Source organism: Triticum aestivum, chromosome 1D (assembly GCF_018294505.1).
Source record: "Triticum aestivum cultivar Chinese Spring chromosome 1D, IWGSC CS RefSeq v2.1, whole genome shotgun sequence".
Lineage (NCBI taxonomy): Eukaryota > Viridiplantae > Streptophyta > Magnoliopsida > Poales > Poaceae > Triticum > Triticum aestivum.
This window is the reverse complement of record NC_057796.1, coordinates 81536922-81551407: the sequence shown is the minus strand read 5'-3', so window position 1 is coordinate 81551407 and position 14486 is coordinate 81536922. Positions and strand designations below refer to the sequence as shown.

At 41.7% G+C, this 14486-nt stretch overlaps 1 long non-coding RNA gene across 32 annotated transcripts; it reads left to right on the top strand.

The window, feature by feature from the left end:
- The first annotated feature begins 6 nt into the window (after window positions 1–6).
- On the top strand, window positions 7–8478 carry LOC123180443 (uncharacterized). Of its 32 annotated transcripts, none has more exons than XR_006491033.1 (11): window positions 7–312; window positions 416–965; window positions 1453–1543; window positions 1676–1775; window positions 2329–2470; window positions 2559–2622; window positions 2732–3613; window positions 3969–4156; window positions 5845–5883; window positions 6097–6206; window positions 6657–8478. It is a non-coding gene; the product is annotated as an uncharacterized lncRNA (long non-coding RNA). The 32 variants fall into 32 exon arrangements; XR_006491014.1 differs by having other exon boundaries at window positions 1938–2470; XR_006491022.1 differs by having other exon boundaries at window positions 1443–1543; window positions 1938–2470.
- Window positions 8479–14486: the final 6008 nt, after the last annotated feature.

Below are 14486 nucleotides of genomic sequence, written 5' to 3'. Positions count from 1 at the left end.
AAAAAAAACCCACCCCCTGCAAAAAAAAACGCTCCTCTCGATCCCATCTCCGATCTCCCTGCCCCGACTCTTCGTAGCCGCCGCCCACGTACGAACTCGTTCGTTGCCGCCGCCGCCGTCCGAGGGGAGACGCCGCCGCCGCGTCTCCAGGGCAGGGCGGCTTGAATCCCTGTCGCCGGGATCGCCCCCGCCGAACTCCGGGCCATGTTGAGATCCAGCAGGCCATGGCGGCGACCAGCGCCGGGATAGGACTAGGAGGCCGCCGGCGTCTCCCTGATCCGTGACCCCGACGCCATGGAGCTGCTCGTCAAGGTACGACCCCCTTCCCTTCCCGTCCCTAGCTTCAAGGTCTTCGATTCCCTTTCCTGATGCCATTTGATTTGATTCCATTCCTCTTCCTCACGCACGCACGCAGGCACGCGCGGGTCCAGCGGCAGGAAGGGCAGAGAGGAGGACCGAGCCCGCCGGTGCGCGTGACCAAGGGATGTAACTGCCCGGAGCTACTTCGCCCTCGACGAAGAGGAGACCGCGGGCCAGAGCTCCTGGTCTCCCAGGGCCGCCGAGCGCAAGGAGCTATTGCCATGGCACCTCCTCGCTCGCCCTCGGTGCGGCGGCCGTGTATATGGAATTGTGCTCTGGTGGGGGCTCCGAGGGAGGAAACCGATGAGCACAAGGCGCTACTGCCATAGCGTCCGGAGGGAGGCATGACGCGCAGGGCTACAGGGAATCCGCCGACGACATATGTGGCTTCTCCTATGCCTGATGGTGCTGTCATTGCAGCGGCGGCAGCGGATCTGAGTCCCACCCGTCGGGATCGAACGACAGATGGCGTGAGGCAGCTGGAAGCGAGTCCCACTCCCAACCTGAGGGCTCGACCTTCTCGATTCCTGGCCGCGGCAGGTGCGGAACTCCGAAGTGACGGTGAACTCGCCGGCCTCGCACTGCCCCCACACAAGTGCCATCAGGTCTGCAAGCTCTGGTCGCTTGTCTTGATATCAGCCATGTAATCATATCTCACTTCATTGTGCAATCTTGTTTCTGATTCTTGGAGCTTGGACATCTGAAATTCTTTGTTTCGAAGCATATTTTTTCAGATTGTTTCATCTTAGTTTATTGACAACAAAATTGTTAACCTTTCTTAACCTTTGGTTGGACCAACTAATTCACAATCTTTTAGGTCAGAATTTTCACGAGTACTCACTTAGGCTATAGTTTTTCCTTTTCTTTTCTTTAACTCCCAGAAAAACAACAGCGTGCATTGCATCATATTAACCACTTGATATTACAGTGATCAATATATAGGAATTTCAACTCAAGAAACAACTAATAAGGTTGCTGAAAGGGTTAGGATTTGAACTTAAGGTTTTTTTCTTGCTTAGCAGTTCAGTCTATTGAATTAAATAGTTGCATATCTCTTCTATTATAATTGGATTTTTGCAAAGATCTTTTCAGATGGAGAGATCACGGGCTTATTGGCTTAAGCAAATGATCAAATCCTTGGGCACTGATAAAAATTACTGATGTGTGTGGTGGCAGCTGGCATGTGAGTGTGCACTGACACATCTAAATATATTTTCTTAACAATTAGTGATCAGGGCAATACTGTTTTCTTAACAACTCGTTTGTTGTGCATGCACACTAAATATGTTTGACACAACTGATGTTAAATTGTTAGAGTATTCACGCTCCCGTTGCGACGCACGGATGATTACCAGATGAATGTGATACAGTATATTTCAAATTTTTGTGCAGTTGCATCAGCTACGACTTGTAAGGTATAAACTTTGGGACTGTATATAGAGAAAAAAAGTGGTTTTCCTGCACTACACACTTAAATAATTATATTGCTAATGCAAGTGAACAATCAGCATTTCTTATTGAGCCATGCTAATGTTTCTCTTTGTTTAATTGCGTACTCCTTTTGTTTACTTCTTCAGAAAGCACTTCGCTCTGTTGCACACAAGCAATAACTATTTCTGCACCAATCTGTCCGAAGATATGAAGTTTGAACCAGCCCTTAGCTTGCATTTGGTCAGTTCATCTTTCAGGAGAATATGCATCTTACTTAGTTCGAGGTGAAATTTTGTTTGTCGCATCAGGAATAAAAAAAATATGGTGCCTCCGTATCTTTATATAAAGTCCTTACTATATATGTTGCTCCCTTCCATTGAATTGGATGTAACATTGTGTACACTTAATGTCGAGACTAATGTCTATCGCCAATTTCAGTATAGTCGAAACATATTGATGGCACTGAAAATGATTCTGCTTTTGCAGGTCTGACGTGACTCTTCTTTGTACGTATGTAATTGGTTTATTTCTTGATAGGTTGGTACTCTCTGAATTTCTTGATGAGCGTTCCCGTTGCTGCACCGCATTGTGGCCGAGTCCTCTTCTGGGTCATGCCAGTGACATGAGCAGGATGGTGTATACCGGCTTCCCAGACATGTGTCTGTCGAGGCCGCACCGGGTATAGCTACTCTCCCTCTTTAACCAACAGCAAGGACATTCTGTTTATGATGCGTATATGAAATCAATCAATGTTGCAACTCACACAGGTTTGTGGAGGTGATGGCACGAGTATTTACCAGGATGCTTGGAGATGCGTTGGCATATGTCCAGGTAATGAAATTGTTGGGAGTGATTGCTCAACACATATCTGGCTAGACTAAATAATTCAGATGGATTGAAATTTTTTGTCGGTAACGAGTTACACACATCTGTAATGCAGAACAACCTGGTCCACGCATGGGGTCTGACTTGAATATTTCAGGAGATGACTAGATGTAAATTTGACTTTCAGATAATACATCTGTCAATTGCGCAGAATCATATAGAGCAGATGGGCATCGTTGACACGTAGTGCATGACACATTGCGCGATTAAGATGTTCTTAGGCCAGCTAAGTAACATAAGACAACTTTTGTATGAAGATCGGTTGTTCGGTTTCACTCTGACAGTTTAGAAGCTTTTGTTTGGCGTTTCTCTCGGCCGGATAATAGAGAAAAAGAGACTTACGCAGGGTATGTTTTCTCTCTCTAACAATAATTAAATTTTGTACTAAGAAAACTCGTTAGATGTTCTTACTGCTTGATCTCACATCATATTTACGTGCTAAGAAATGAGTTGTAACTGAAACAATAATGTTAATTTATGTAATTATATACTGTGTTGGATATTAGTTTTTTATAAAATTAATTCCGTGTTCAATTGGTTTTTCTTTTTGTGTGTCAAGAATTTTTTTACAATCTGTAACATGAGTAATTTTTTTGACATACATAAATATATATATTTTTGTATACGTGGAATATATTACAAGATCCATCATAAAACTGAAACAGCATCAAGGCTCTTTGAAGTCATAATATCCAGCTTCACCTTCAAATGTCGACGTTCTACCATGATTGTGCAATATATTTCAAGGCCCATGATAAAACTGAAAGAGCATCAAGGGTTTTACAGGTCATGGTTGCCGGGTTTTGCTGGCGTTGTGGTCCATGCATACCAATTCTTTGAATCAGTGCCACCGTGCAGTGATGTAAGAAAAAGGTGTGTCGTTTGTCGACTGTGGGCAATGGAGTGATGTAGATGTACTGTAGAGTACATATTCAAGGTACAGAGTGGACTATTTTAGTTCTTGTGCTATATGCCAATCTCAGATTTTATGCTAGGTCTATTTTAGCTCAACGTTGGTGCTAGTAGTAAAAAACACTTGCAAATGTATGTGTCTTGAATACATAAATTTGTGCTCTAGAAGATAAATGTAGAAAATGGTAACAATAATTTAATTCGTTGTTTACTACAATATTTGTATTCAGAATAAGTAGTAGTTATACGCTACTGTGTAGTTTTAGTACCTAACTTGAGAAATAAATAATAGCCTTTCTCTAAAGAGGTTTGATGCCTTGCTTTTTATAATTCAAATCATTTGTATTTGTTTTCTAATATTTAAACATAATGGTTTGCAGGGAACAGTGAGGTGACTTTAGATAGCTGTAATGAGCTGATGGAGCCTTTGACCTGAAGTTATATTTGTATAGATTACATGATTTGTTGATGAGGATAAGAAAGAGGAGCTGATGGCAAACCAACCGAGGAAGGTCACCGAAGATTGAGGTTGGGCGCGATGCCACATCAGAAGTTATTTAGGCTATGGGTGAGTTCGGGGCCATGGAGTGAGCCGATAGGAGGGTCGAGTATGGTGCATACATGTCAACGTTGGTAGTCAGAACTTGATGCTGAGTGTGGATGGGAATGATGGGGTGAGGATGAGCGTGCTTTAGTCCAGCAATTTGTCATTGCCAAATGGTTCAATCCCGGTGATGTCATTGCTGGATATGCAAGGTCTCACTGGGCAAGGTATTCGAAGTTCTTAAGTGCTTAGGAACCTCGCTGTGCTTTCGTATTGACGTGATTAGCAAGTGTATTTACCGAAGCATAGATGTAATGCGGGTTATGTGTAGCACCGAATCTGAGGTGGCTCCAATCCAGTCGGTTCTGGCATTGGAGAGTTAAGAGTGAATCAGACTTAATCAGATGGCATCAACACTGTGTTAATCATTGGAAGGTTTGCCGAGCGTTTGGGAAGAGAAGCATGGTGCTAATACATACTTTTGGTTCTTAACCCAGATGATCTAATTTAAAATTGTTGGCGTTTGTTATAACCATTCTTGATGAGCTGCACAACGCTTCATGCACTACTAATGTCGTTTATTGGTGGTCAAACTCCTGTTCCACTCCTATATAGATGCTATGTAAATAATTTGTTTTGTTGACTAAAATCTGAATATAAGTGAATCTATCTTAAATTAGTACAATGATTATAATTTGTCTTACGTTGACACGATGATTATAATTTTGAAGTGTGGGTGTGACAAGGTTGAGGGATTGTGAGTCGGATGTGCCATTAATGGCAGCATGCTTGGATTGGGGAGTGGAGATAGTAAGGAAAAAGTAGTAATCATGATATATGTTTGACATGATTAGTGTATTATGCACCGTTGCAACGCACGGACAAGAGCACGTGAAAGTAGATGTTTTGCTGAAATGCATGGTTGGTGGAGAAACATATTTAGAGGAAAGCGAAAGATTGACAAGAACTATTTGTCACAACATAGTGCTAAGTATGTGATGTACACATTGCATATAATTATATTTTGATATATGTTCCCATAGATAAGTTTGCTGTTCCATAGCAATGGAAGGGCATTTAGCCAGATTTAGCTTTCTTGGATCAGGAACAGATCAAGAAGGTGACATGGTCGGGGTTTTTTGTACCGTTCTAGACAACAAAACAATTGATAAGGTGATGGATTGAGAGGATGAATGATGTATAACAGAGAAGGTGATGTATGATAATTTCAGAGGAAAAGAGCAGTTATAGGAGTGTGTGGTGTTTGTAAGAGAGAGAAGATGCCTGCATTTGTGTTGTGGTTAAACATTGCGTGTAATGGGGGGCGGACAAATTTATTTGTTGGCCCGTGGCAACGCACGGGCAGTCTATTAGTTTTTATATCATGTCCACCATGAATATGATTTAGGATGCGGTACCACGTTGGGCCGTTGGGCGCATCAGACACGGCAATGGCCCGATCCGGACATGGCTACTCCATTGCCGGTCGTCCGTCTGGGGTCATGAGCTGGAGTTGGTATATGCATTTCTTATCTTTATGTGTTCCATCTAGGCATATTTCTGCCCATAAATGTATTTATGAGCTGGCTCCATTTTTTACTGCTTTTCTGTACCCTTTAATCCCCTAAAAAGGGCTATACATGCATTTTAAAGAGTTCACATTTTCTATAAACATTAGCATTGTCTTACCCCCACTGCTCTCTGGCGTGCAGCGACGAAGATTTCATCCTCAACCTCCCTCATGGCCCCAGGTTCGGCTACTTTCCAGTTTTGTTAGTTTTCTTCTTGGCCGCACTGAACAACATGGCAACATGGGCGCCGTGGCCACACACATGCATCTTGTCGCCCTCCTTGAAATTCAATTAGATTATATGCAAGCATGCAGCCATGTTTACTTAAGATCCAATTAGATGAATGTTGTTTATTTTCCATATAGTTTCTAATCAGAAAGGCCTCATATGCAGGTTGGGGACATGGCGTGAAGATATGGTTTTGTGTGATCTATGGTCCTGAGTCATCTGTTGGATGGGTGATAATGGAAATTTTCTTGAGGACAAACACGTGCATAAGTCTTGTGAGTGTTAAACCTGTTTTATGAGAGTTAAAGCTATTTTTTGAGAGTTAAACCTGTGCATACGAATGGAATTTTTTTAGAACTGGTCAAACTATTTTTTTTTGTGTGAGAGTTAAAGCTGTTTTCTTGAGGACAAACCCGTGAATAAGTCTCATCTGTATAGATTTTAAATGGGTATTTGCGCACATCTCATTGTAGATAACAAGGCATCATTTTTTTATTGTAGACAACAAGTCACCATTCTTTTTTTAAAGGGTGTTAAATTTGTTACCATATGTGCTTCCCCACAACTAAACCAACTAAATCATGTATTTTCTTTTCAACGTGTACATGGATTTAGCGCGCCTCTGGCGCAACGGGTCCACTAGTATCCAGAAGATCATATCTTGCCTTTCTATATGAGCTATCTGTTTGTATTGTAGAAGCTGAGTAATATTTTTTTCATCCCAGGGGTTTGTTGTAGATGGATGCTGTGGCACCTTCTGAGAAATGCACCTTGAGAAGATGGCGCAAGGAGGAGCTTGACGACAAACCGATCACTGTATTGTCAGACTGGAGACCAAGTTACAGTAACTTGCAGGTTCAATGTAATCATTCCATTCCTCATCAATTCAGCGAGGTACAGAGAATAGTGCGGTGCTATGGAGGAACATCTTACAGTACAGTGTGAAGACCTACTGGGCAGGTTGACTGAAGTTTACACACAGAGCTAAGATAAGAAACATTGGGCTCTTCGTGAAGGCAGGAACAAAACAATTTTGTTATCGTGCCGTGCTCAAGAGGAGGAAGAAGAGAATAGCATTTGTTATATATGTGTGAACTGTGAAGATATGGCCAAAAGCATATGATCGAGTTGAATGGGTATATCTCAGGGAGATCATGTTAAAGCTCAAGTTTGAGGAAGCTTGGGTGCAAACAATCATGAAATGCGGCGAGCACTGGTGCCCTCCTGTGAGCCCAAGCCTATTGGTATCATCATGCTACTAATGCACCTGCCAATGGACTACCTGGGATGGAATCAGTCATGCGGCACTTTCTGAGAATGCAGCTTGAGAAGATGGTGCAAGGAGGAGCTGTGACGACAAATCGATCGCTGTATTGTCAGACTGGAGACCACGTTACAAGAACTTGCAGGTTCAAAATAATCATTTCATTCCTCATCAATTCAGTGAGGTAGAAGAGCGTCCTTGGCAGATTGAACTGCAAAGGAATCAAGTGGAAACACTTGCCAAGTGGAATGTACTCTACCAAGGGCGCCTATAGATGATACATGTGTCTCCAAGAAGTTGAAGAATACATAGAGCATCACGTCAATGACATACTCTGAAACCTCAAACGGGAGGCTGGTGCTTTAATGGCAGGGATGGTGTTAAACGGAAGGATGGTGCTTCAAGAAGTCAGTTAAGCGTGGAGTTTTTTTTTTTCAAGACCGAGCGACATCTCTACAATGGTGATCTCAACGAATGACAGAAACTTGGTGACAAGAGTACAAGAGCTGATTGATCAGTGACCAATGTATGGGATGTGCAGGAAATCACCAAAATTCCGCTCCATGATCAGTTTGATGATCAGCCTGCCTGACACTATGACAAAAGAGTCTTATTCTTTGTTAAATCAGCCTACAAAGTGGCTAGAGATAGCAGCGAAGCACATGAATCAATTCGAGGATTCGCAACAACGTCAAATCCTGCTGCTGATAATCAGATTTTTTTTAATAGAAGAAACTATGGAGACTATCTTTACCAAACAAAGTACTGCACTTCCTCTGGAGGTCAACCACTAGTAGTTCACCAATGTGACAAAAAGTAAAAACGAGACGCGTGGATGTAGAGACAAGGTGGCCTCTTTGTTTCAGGTTGGACAAAGATGAAGGACACCTCCAGGAGATGTCTGAGTGGCCTACATGCTGAATTCCTGGGACTACTTCAAGCTGTGCAAATCACTTCAGCCATGTGATGCAGCAAGGTGCTTGGAGCTGGAAATGGATGCATCAACTCTGAGGCTGGCAGTCAGAGTGTTATGTGTTCAATATGAAATTTGTAATTTTTTTCTAACGCTGTGGCGCATGAAATACAGTAGCCTATGAATTTAGGAGGAGAATGTGTTGTTACAATAGAAAGAGGCCCTGGTCTGGTCATGCCAGGCCTGATACAAAATGGAACTAGTCGTGATCAATGGGCAATCTGCCCAGCTCAATCTATACTAACTTGTGTATTTGTTGTAGATGCATCAAATCTGAAACTGGTGTTAATTGACTTGTGTATTTTGTGGTTTCCCCCCTGTTTAATGGAATGCAGTGCAGTGTTTTTTTGAAAAAACAAACTGAAGAAATAGATGCAGAGGTCGAATTCATCCATAAAACTCTTCACATTCAATTCAAGTAAGATTAAATTGACAACTTTTCAGCGCCACATTCTAACCTATCAGCGCCACATTATAACCCAGTCAGTGAAGCACATTAATTCTAGCCTATCAACTCCAGGAGTTGTAAAGCGATCACATTCTACCCTATCAGCGCAACCATCGAAGATGTTGCAAGCGATAGCATTCTATCCTATCAGCGCAACCATTGAAGATGTTGTAAGCAATCACATTAGCCTATGAGCACCACCAATGAAGAAGTTGCAAGCGATCGATGAAACTACAACCCATGTGTGTATTTCTTGTGGTGGCCGATGTCCTGTCGAATTCTTGACATGGCAAAGCAGCCCGCCTTGCTGCACTTGAGAGGAATTGAGTTTGACTTGTGCCGAGCATCCATGTGCTTATTGGCCTGATAAGAAAGAAAAAGGCAGATAGGAATCTGAATTGACAAAAAAATAATATAGTTTTGGTTGCAAGCGAAATTAAACAAGTTGAAATTCCAACCTCGAGCTTGTTCTTCTTGATCTCGGCATGCTTCTTTCCTTTTTTGGCAGGATCAATCTCATTCTCCATGAAACAAGAAAAGTAATAAGTGATATTGCCCCTGAGGGAGGAGCAAATCTCCACGTACTTTATGTTCGTGATGCAATACTCTTTTGTACTAATCTTTTATACTTATTTAAACTAATTATTTCATAATATATTTTTATGAGCTTTATTTGGTATTACTTATCTATCATAGTTCACCACATAAAAATGTTGCTAATATACAAAATAATTGGGAACCTACTTAAGACGGAAAACAAAAGAAATCCATCTGAGTAGCTTATCCTTATGCTTAGGTTCCATCATATACTTATAATGTTCTTCGTTATACAATTATTTTATACTTCTTAAACAAATTATGGCATGCTATAGTTTTTATGAGTGTGATTTGGTATTACTTAACTATCATAGTTAACCATATAAAAATGTTGCTAATATAAAAAAATTGAAACATACTTAAGAAATACTCCCTCCATCTAAGTAGCTTATTCTTATTATGCTTAGGTTTAGTTATACACTTATAATGTTCTTTGTTTTACAATTGTAATGTTTTTCAATATAAATTTTGGTTGTGTTAAATTTATTTGTACGATGTACAAAACATGATTTAATTTTGAAAAATGCATTAACTATATATATTGTATAAAATATTATTTAATGTCGTTACAATATCATTTTACCAATTTGTAAAGCATAAAATTTAATAAATATCTTATTAGTGATTTCTAGTGTATTATTAGATAAGAAAATGTATATAAACTTCTAGAATTTGTGTCTTCTGAATTGAATAACTTGATAAATTGACAACATGTGCTTGATTTGATCATGTATCTAAAATAGAATCATTATTGTGATTATTGAAGAACATACAATCTTTTCTTATTTGATATGATTGTCTTGAACGTGGTGAGAGCAACCCATTTTATATGGCCCGTGGAGGAGGCACATACTAACTTATGTCTAACAGTGTATACTACTCCCACTATTTCTGAGCACAGGTTCACACCACATACTAGCGGTGTATACTGCTCCCATCATATCTATATACAAGTCCACTTTATATTTTTATGTCTAACTTTGACCATTAATTTTACAATAAAAATGAGTTATATGGCCCGTTTTATATGGGTTGCTCTCCTAATGACACTATTATTTTGATTCAAGAAGATGGCTTGCAATTAGCTAATACTCCCTCCGTTCCTTCATATAAGTGTATTTGCTTTTCAAAAGTCAACAGAGTGCAAGTTTGACCGAGTTTTTAGAAAAAATATATCAGCATTCACAATACGAAATTTATATCATTTGATCCATCGTGAAAAGTAGTTTCATATTTTCTCTAATAGGTATTGCAGATGTTGTTATTTTATCCTATAATCTTGGTCAAACGTTCAAATGGTTGACTTGCACGGAAATCAATATACCATATATTCTGGAACGGGGGGAGTATTAAATTCCTTCTGGTATGCTTTGAGGCTATGTATGGGTTTAAGATGAATCTGATCAAAAGTGAGGCCTTAGTCCTTGGTTGCTCAGCTAAAGAACAGTCTCTTATTGCTAATCTCTTAAACTATAAGCTGGCTCCTTTCCGCCCCTTTACCTAAGGATTCCTATTTCCCCTCTCAAACCTAACTCAAAAACTTTTCATCTAGTCAAGATTAAAGTGGGGTCGAGTGTTGCCCCTTGGTGCGATAGATACAATTTCTCGAAGGATAAAGTTACATTGACTAATGCTTGTCTATCTAGCTTGACGATGTTTGTTATGGGCTTTTACCGTCCCACCGAGAGTAACCATGCCAGCTTTGATAAGGACCGCAATACGTTCTATTGGAAAGTGCTGACAACAAAAGTAAATACATGCTGGTTAAGTGAAAGCTTATGTGTCGCCTTAAGAACCTTGGGGGACTGGGCATTATTAGAACCTCCCTTATGGACAAATGTTTAATCATGAAATGGTGGTACCGTATACCTCACAACCGTCCGTACTCCCTCTGGCTTCAGATCCTCACAGCTTATTTACCAGCTGGATCCTCTTAATGCTAACCCAAGAGGAGGGGGTCCTGATGAGTGATATTTTTACACTCATCAACCTTAGTTCAAACCGAGATATTTAGTTTAAAGAAGAGATATTTGCTTTGATATTGCTACTAATGACTATTTAATGCAAAGGATTCCACAAATCATCTCATTGATGTGTTTCCACAGGAAATGGGCTGAGAAGGGAAGAAATCATGTGTGGAAATGGAAAGAAAGGAAAATGGAAGAAGAAGGAATCAACAGAAGACGTTTCTACGAAGACAGAGCGAAAGACGGTGTTCCCGTATGGCGTGGAAACCGAGGTAGATCGTCCACCTGAAAACGCAACTAGCACAATTATCTAGGAAGTCCCTAGAAGCATCGGTTAGTCCATTATAGAAGATATCATGTATTTTATTTTTCTTGAGAGGATGATCAGGCAAAGCATTAAGTAATTGGAGAAGCCTCCCCCAAGCTTGTGGGAGACTCTCTTGTTCAAGTTGCACAAAGTTAAATATTTCCTGTAAGGCGGCTTGTTTCTTATGAGCATGAAAATATTTTTCAGAGAAGTAATAAATCATATCCTATGGACTACGCACACAACCAGGAGCAAGAGTATTGTACCATATCTTAGCATCACCCTTAATGAGAACGGAAAAAACTTCAGAATATAGTAGTAGTGAATTTTCTCATCATAAGCAAATAGGGTGGCTATATCATTTAATTTAGTAAGATGTGCCACAACAATTTTAGTTTCATAGCCTTGGAAAGGATCAGGTTCAACTAAAATGATTAACTCTGGGTCGACAGAGAATTCATAATCCTTATCAGTAATAAATATAGGTGAAGTAGCAAACATAGGATCATATTGAAGGAAATATGCCCTAGTGGCAATAATAAAGTATTATTTATTTCCTTATATCATGATAAATGTTTATTATTCATGCTAGAATTGTATTAACCGGAAACATAATACATGTGTGAATACATAGACAAACAGAGTGTCACTAGTATGCCTCTACTTGACTAGCTCGTTAATCAAAGATGGTTATGTTTCCTAGCCATAGACATGAGTTGTCATTTGATTAACGGGATCACCTCATTAGGAGAATGACGTGATTGACTTGACCCATTCCGTTAGCTTAGCACCCGATCGTTTAGTATGTTGCTATTGCTTTCTTCATGACTTATACATGTTCCTTTGACTATGAGATTATGCAACTCCCGTTTACCGGAGGAACACTTTGTGTGCTACCAAACGTCACAACGTAAATGGGTGATTATAAAGGTGCTCTACAGGTGTTTCCAAAGGTACTTGTTGGGTTGGCGTATTTCGAGATTAGGATTTGTCACTCCGATTGTCGGAGAGGTATCTCTGGGCCCACTCGGTAATGCACATCACTATAAGCCTTGCAAGCATTGTAACTAATGAGTTAGTTGCGGGATGATGTATTACGGAACGAGTAAAGAGACTTGCCGGTAACGAGATTGAACTAGGTATCGAGATACCGACGATCGAATCTCGGGCAAGTAACATACCGATGACAAAGGGAACAACGTATGTTGTTATGCGGTCTGACCGATAAAGATCTTCGTAGAATATGTGGGAGCCAATATGGGCATCCAGGTCCCGCTATTGGTTATTGACCGGAGAGGTGTCTCGGTCATGTCTACATAGTTCTCGAACCCGTAGGGTTCGCACGCTTAACGTTACGATGACAGTTTTATTGAGTTTTGATGTACCGAAGGAGTTCGGAGTCCCGGATGAGATCGGGGAAATGACGAGGAGTCTCGAAATGGCCGAGACGTAAAAATCGATATATTGGACGACTATATTCGGACTTCGGAAAGGTTCCGAGTGATTCGGGTATTTTTCGGAGTACCGGAGAGTTACGGGAATTCGTATTGGGCCTTAATGGGCCATACGGGAAAGGAGAGAAAGGCCTCAAAAGGTGGCCGCGCCCCTCCTGTCGTGGAATTGTCACGGCAGATGTCCTTGAGTTAGGACTTAGTCGTGGAGCCATCGCAGCTAGGAAGCTTGAAGGGGTTAATGCGGGACAAGGAACACGAGGGTTTATACTGGTTCGGCCCTTTACGGTGAAGGTAAAAGCCTACGTCCAGTTTGATGTGGTATTGATTAGGGTTTCGATAACCAGGGAGCTAAACTGCTATGCCCGGCTCTCGATGAGATTGTTGTCGCCCTTAAACTGCTGCCGGGTCGTCCCTTTATATAGGGAGGCTGACGCCCTGCAGCTTTCAGAGTCCCGACCGGCTCATAAGAGTGTCCGGCTCGGACTCTCAACTATTCTTGCCTTACACTACAAGTTCTACCATAATAATGATTGTAACTACGGGCCTTAAGCCATATCCGGGTCTTAAGCCCATCTTTGGCCCGCCGTCTTTAAACTTGGCACCGGGCTTCTGGCAATGACCATATGAGTAACCCGGCCCCTCCTGGCGGGTGACTCTAAGGTCTATATCCTCAACATTAGGCCCCAGATTGATTTGAGCCGGCTCATGTCAATCTTCAACTCTTTCGACAGAAAAAATCTCCGGCTTACCATTCGTGTGAAAGCCATAACCCGGCGTGACGTCATCCTCTGGACTCCGGATAATCCGCCGTGACGTCATCTCCCATTAAGTCCGTTTTTTACTCCGCCAGATCCGCAACGGATCTTTTCCTTTACTGTCATCCCGAAAATCGAGGCGTTGTGGGGGGAGATAACCACGCCACGGTCTCCTTGATTCTCGCGCCCGCTTTACGAGCTCGCCTTATAAATAGGCCGGCCCGACGGGCTTCTCTGCCACCCTTCTTCCTCCTCGCGCCACTGCCTTTCTGCCTGAGCTCGCACTCCGCCGCTGTCACCTCGCCTCCGGTCTTCGTCAACCTCGGCCGCTGCATCACCCTGACTCGGACCAGACAAACGGCGGTGTCCCCCGCACCTTTTCAGCTCCAGTAAGTCCTGCTTGACCTGTAGAGTAGATCTGCCGTAGGATTTGCCCACGTTCTTCGTGTTCGTCGCCATTGTCCGCAAGCTTCGGTAGTTCTCATAGTTACTGCCCTTGTTTGATCTTAGATCTGCATAGAATTAGTGCGGCGGCTGTTTGGCACTTATTTCAAATGCCAGTAGGTCTCTTTCCACTGCATAACGGCTTCGTTCGAGCTCAAGAACATCCACTCGTCTGTTTCTAGGTCTAGAAGTTTTTCATTTCACCCGACCATTTTGATCCAAAAGTTTTACTGCGATGTGTGAAACCTGTTTTACCGTACTTAGTAAAAAAAACTGCAATCCTTGAGCCTCGGCGGTTTACATTTCCGGTTTAAAGAAACCACGCGCCATAGACCCTTCCGGCTTA